The 5594-nt window shown below is 59.3% G+C and overlaps 1 non-coding gene across 1 annotated transcript; it reads left to right on the plus strand.

Moving 5' to 3' along the window:
* The first annotated feature begins 1694 nt into the window (after positions 1 to 1694).
* On the plus strand, positions 1695 to 1848 carry LOC138677988 (5.8S ribosomal RNA). The gene has a single exon (XR_011321373.1). It is a non-coding gene; the product is annotated as a 5.8S ribosomal RNA (ribosomal RNA).
* Positions 1849 to 5594: the final 3746 nt, after the last annotated feature.

Consider the following 5594-nt stretch of genomic DNA (forward strand, 5'->3'; position numbering starts at 1 on the left):
CTCTCCCCAGCAGCGACTCTGTGTCGCCCCGGGAGCGGTGGGTCACAAGGCAGGGCAGCCATGGCGTCCTCCGGAGGCCAGTCACCTATGGCCCTCCCCGCGCAAGGGGTGGTTTTTAAAGCAGATGCCCTCCGTTTGGGAGGCCGGGTCTAAGCCAGACGGCGGCGCCGCATAGGCCTCCCACCGCCCTGGCCCCTCCCCCCAGCATTGACTCTGTGTGTCACCCTGGGAGCAGTGGGTCACGAGGCAGGGGGGCCGTGGCATCCTCCGGAGGCCAGTCACCTCACCCTCTCCGTGCAAGGTGGGATTTTTCCAGACACCCTCCGCATCGGCCGCCTCGCACCGTACAGCGTGCACGATCTCCTGGTGGCACTGCACTTGCCATTCAGGCTCCCTTTTTCCTCCACAAGGTTTTATGCCCCAGGATGCCCGCCTGCCGGCACGGATGACAACTAGGATTTCCCCTTCTTCCGGGCGCCCTTCCTGCTGCGGGGCTTCCTTTCTAGCTTCTCTTCCTCTCTCCCTCGATTGATTAAGTCCCTGCCCTTTGTACACACCGCCCGTCGCTACTACCGATTGGATTGGATGGTTTAGTGAGGTCCTTGGATCGGCCCCGCCGGGGTCGGCAAAGACCCATGGTGGAGAGCCGAGAAGACGATCGAACTCTATCTAGAGGAAATAAAAGTCATAACAAGGTTTCCGTAGGTGAACCTGCGGAAGGATCATTAACGGGCTGCCCTGCCGCAGGCTGCCGAGGTAAAACGAAGCCCCCTGCATGCGAAAGGCCATCCCGGGCAACATTCTCCTGTGCGCTTGCACCCCCCCTCCCCAGGGTATGCGGGTCCGGGCGGTAGGTTGAGAAGTCTCGAGCCCTCCTTCGTTCTCCTCCCCGCCGGAGGGAGGGATGGGGGAGGCCGAGCGCCCGGGGCAACAGGGCCAAGATTTGGAAAACAACCCTCCGAAGCACCCACTCTTTTGCGGCCGGCCGGAACAAGAGTGAAAAGGGGGCGCCTCCGAGCGTCCCCACAACCACAAAAGTGCGACTCTTAACGGTGGATCACTCTGTTCGTTGACTATCTAGAGGAAGCAAAAGTCGCAAAAAGGTTTCCCTAGATGAAGCTGCGGAAGGATCATTAATGGGCGAGTGAAAAATACCGATGAGGCGAGGATCAGGAAGCCGAGGCCAGCCGCCCGCCAAATCCCCGAAGGGTACCGAATGCGATGGGGGCGGCGGTGGGTCTCCTTCCGCTTCGCCAGGGCGCTCCGCAGGGTGGGGGGCGGCGAGGGCACGTGAGGACAGCGGGTGGGCGACGTCGGGAGGGTGCGGGGAGCCCCTCTTGCTCCGTCACCCAGGAAAAAGATGCCCGGCCTCGGGCCGACGATTGTTGCCCTGCCGGTGCCCGCTGAGGAAAAACAAGAAGCCCCCCGTGCATGCAAAAGGCCGTCCCAGGTACCATTCTCCCGTGCGCTCGCACACCCCTCCCCGGGGTATGCGGGTCCGGGTGGTAGGTCGAGAAGCCTCGAGCCCTCCTTCGTTCTCCTCCCCGCCGGAGGGAGGGACGGGGAGGCCGAGCGCCCGGGCAACAGGGCCGAGATTTGAAAACAACCCTCCGAAGCATCCCAGTCTTTTGCGGCCGGCTGACACGAGAGTGAAAAAGGGGGCGCCTCCGAGCGTCCCCAAAACCAGAAAGCGCGACTCTTAACGGTGGATCACTCAGCTCGTGCATCGATGAAGAATGCAGCTAGCTGCGAGAATTAGTGTGAATTGCAGGACACATTGATCATCGACACTTCGAACGCACCTTGCGGCCCCGGGTTGCTCCCGGGGCTACGCCTGTCTGAGGGTTGCCCCTCCGTCGATCGCCTCCGTGGCGCAGCTGGGATCCCCTCGCAAGGGTGACATCGAGGGAGGCCTGAGGCTCCGTGCCCCGATGTGCTCTCCTCCTTTATCCCTTACGTCCCCCCAAGGCCAGACTCACCCGCCCTGGGCCCACCTGATGGGGTTTACCGTCCGTCACTCCCACCGTTGCGTGCCGCGAGGCTGTCTGTGGAGACACAGGGCTGCCTCCGGTGACGAGAGGTTAATGCTAAGCGAAGGTGGGCGCCGAACCTCCTCCGGGTGGTGTGGATGGGCAAAACGTGGCCAGCTGCCGGCTCCCGGACTTGACTAAAAGACCTCAGATCAGACGAGGCGACCCGCTGAATTTAAGCATACTACTAAGCGGAGGAAAAGAAACTAACCAGGATTCCCTCAGTAACGGCGAGTGAAGAGGGAAGAGCCCAGCACTGAATCCCCGTCCGCCTGGCGGGCGTTGGGAAATGTAGCGTACGGGAGACCGGACCACCCCGATGTCGCTAGGAGGCCCGAGTCCATCTAATAGTGGCCACAGCCCGTGGACGGTGGTAGGCCGGTAGCGGCCCCCGGCACAGCGGGACCCGGTCTTCCCATGAGTCGGGTTGTTTGTGAATGCAGCCCAAAGCGGGTGGTAAACGCCATCTAAGGCTAAATACCGGCGCGAAACCGATAGCGGACAAGTACTGTGAGGGAAAGTTGAAAAGAACTTTGAAGAGAGAGTTCAACAGGGCGTGAAACCGCTAAGAGGTAAACGGGTGGGGTCCGTGTGGTCCGCCCGGTGGATTCAGCCAGGCGGGTTTTGCGTCGGCCGACCCGAGTCCCGCGCTACTTCCCACCCCGGCTCGCCCCGGTGGTTGCCTTCCCCTCTCCCTCTTCTGGAGGTCCGGGAGGGTGGGCGCTGTCGGTCCACGGGCGCTGGGGGCGGATGTGGCCCGGGTGGCTCCGGCCCTCGCAGGGTGCATTTCCTCTGTGGTGGTGCACTGCGTCCAGCTCCGAGCTGGCTGTGAAGGCCTTGGGGGTGGAAGGTGGCCGAGCGATTGCCCCCGCGCTCTCGGGTGCGGGGCTCTTGACCTCCCGATGTTACATCCCCCTCTCGGCAGCAGCAGTCGCCATCGCCCGGGGCTGAGGGAGACGACTGCCTCCGTGACCTCCTCCGGAACCGCTCCGCCCTCCCTGTCCCTCCATCTCCCGTCCGGCGTCACCTCCGGCAAAGGAGGCCGTCGGTCGGAGGTGGGGGTCCCACGGGGGGAAAGCGGGGTTCGGCTACGGGGGATGGGGGCCCCCTCTTCCGGCACGGCTGTCAACTGGTGCGGACTGTCCTCAGTGTGCCCCGACCGCGCCGTGTCGCTGAGGTGGGAGGGCCCACCGCCTCAGCCTTCCAGGGCTGGGGTCTGGTCGCCAGGGGTCCGCGGGTCTTGAAACACGGACCAAGGAGTCTAACGCGCGCGCGAGTCCGAGGGCTCGACGCGAAACCCTGTGGCGCAATGAAGGTGAAGGCCGGGGCGCCCAGGCCGAAGGGGGATCCCGCCGCCCGCTCCGGGGGGTTAACACGGCGGGCGCACCACCGGCCCGCCTCGCCCGCTCCGTCGGGGAGGTGGAGCACGAGCGTGCGCTATAGGACCCGAAAGATGGTGAACTATGCCCGGGCAGGACGAAGCCAGAGGAAACTCTGGTGGAGGTCCGCAGCGGTCCTGACGTGCAAATCGGTCGTCTGACCTGGGTATAGGGGCGAAAGACTAATCGAACCATCTAGTAGCTGGTTCCCTCCGAAGTTTCCCTCAGTCATCCCTCGAGACAAGCTTTTGTCCTTTGCCTCCGATGTGTATCCCCCCCTCTACCGCTGCAGGGGGGAAGCGGGAACCCCTTTGGGGCACGGAGACCACGGGCGGACGTACAGGGGCCTGATCAACCCCTGGACCGTACGGGCTGCTGGCTGCTATGCAAGCCGCAGGTGAGAAGCGAGAACCCCTTTGGGGCACGGAGACCACAACCGGACGTACGGGGGTCTGATCAACCCCTGGACCGTATGGTCTGCTGGCTGCCGTGCCTGGTGCAGGCGAGAAGCGGGAACCCCTTCGGGGCACGGAGACCACGGGCGGACGTACAGGGGCCTGATCAACCCCTGGACCGTATGGTCTGCTGGCTGCCGTGCCTGGTGCAGGCGAGAAGCGGAACCCCTTCGGGGCATGGAGACTACGACTGGACATACCGGGGCCTGATCAACCCCTGGACCATACAGGCTGCTGGCCTCCGTGCCTTCCTCAAATTGCTTGGCCGAAATAAAAGTCAATTTTTTGTGACAACAGTGATGACCGTGATGGAGCACTGGAGGTGTACCCCAAGACAGTGACATAAGTGTGGGTGAAGTCTGTGGTTCATGGGCGGAAAGTTGAATTTTGGGTGAAAAACCATACTTTCACACTTTGAAAATTTCAGACAAGTGTCAGACTTCCAGGCGGGGAAACCGCTGGAGGTGTACCGAGGACACTTCCAGAAGCCTGGGGAAGCTTTTCTGGAAGAGTCCTTGACACTTAGAAAATTTTGGGCAATTTTCTGAAAAAAAAAAAAAATCACATTTCCCCTTTCCCCCACCCAAGAGGGGCTTCAATATGTTGCGGAGTACCCCGAAAGGGTCCTCAAAGTGGGAGAGAAGTGAGGCAAGTCAAAGAGGCAAAGATGAACGTACATTTGAATAATTTTATTAATGGCAGATCAAAATTGACAGATTCACATGGGCTTTTTTCTCCTGATTGGGATGAGCCGAATATTCTCGAGTCTATACCCCTCAGTAGGCTCAGATGACTCTGTATCACTTTCCGTGAGGTCTACCACCTCGTTATCCAATTCACTGGTTGATGCCATTACTGGTGACAGAATCTCGGCGTCATCATGATTTCCTGCGTTGAACACCAGCTCTTGGGCACGGCACATATCTGTCAGGGTCTTCTCCCGGTAAACTCGCTCAGCCACATCGTTTGTATGTGCCAAGTAGCGTGCAAACAAGCGCTTTTCGCAATCCATGTATTGTGACAAAGTCCACGTCTCGCATACCCGCCATACAAGGTGGCTAATGATGTTTGGGAGGTTGTAGCTACGGAGGAAAGCACATTGTTAGTACCGGTTGCTACTTATGGCTGTGGGTCACTTGACTTGTGGCCACCTTACCTTGAATGGTATCGTCTGAGGCTCACGGATGGATTTTTTATGACCTTCCCGGTACACGTCATGAAAAAGTTTGTGATAATCTTTCGGCCAGCGGTAAAGACCGGTCTGACATATTCCGCATATGCTTTAAACCACTGAAAAAGAAAAAAAAATATGTTATTCTCCAGCCAGGGGGCACCACTCCAAAAGGTTTTACATGGGGACAAGAGAGTGTTTTGCTCCCTATCATGAGTGGGGTTGCCTGGGTTCCCTGGCTTTGAGAAAAGCTTACCGAATCCTCTTCCTCTGAAAGTACAAAAGTTGCTACCTGAGAGGTGGAGCACTTGTGAGTCTTCACACCCACAATTGTCTTGCGTCTTCCTTGGTATGCGTCATGGATCCTCTCATTCCTCTCTGAAACCTACGATGTGAAAAAAGGTGGAAAAATATTGATCCGGTTCAGCAAATACCACTGACTCACAGGGCCCGACGACTTACCGTCATGTTACGAACAACACCTGGTCTTTGGAGATGTTTTAGAATCAGAAGGGCCTCGAGGTACAGTACGACTTCCCGGTGATCTACTTCCGATCCG

Source organism: Ranitomeya imitator, chromosome 4 (genome assembly GCF_032444005.1).
Source record: "Ranitomeya imitator isolate aRanImi1 chromosome 4, aRanImi1.pri, whole genome shotgun sequence".
NCBI classification, from domain to species: domain Eukaryota; kingdom Metazoa; phylum Chordata; class Amphibia; order Anura; family Dendrobatidae; genus Ranitomeya; species Ranitomeya imitator.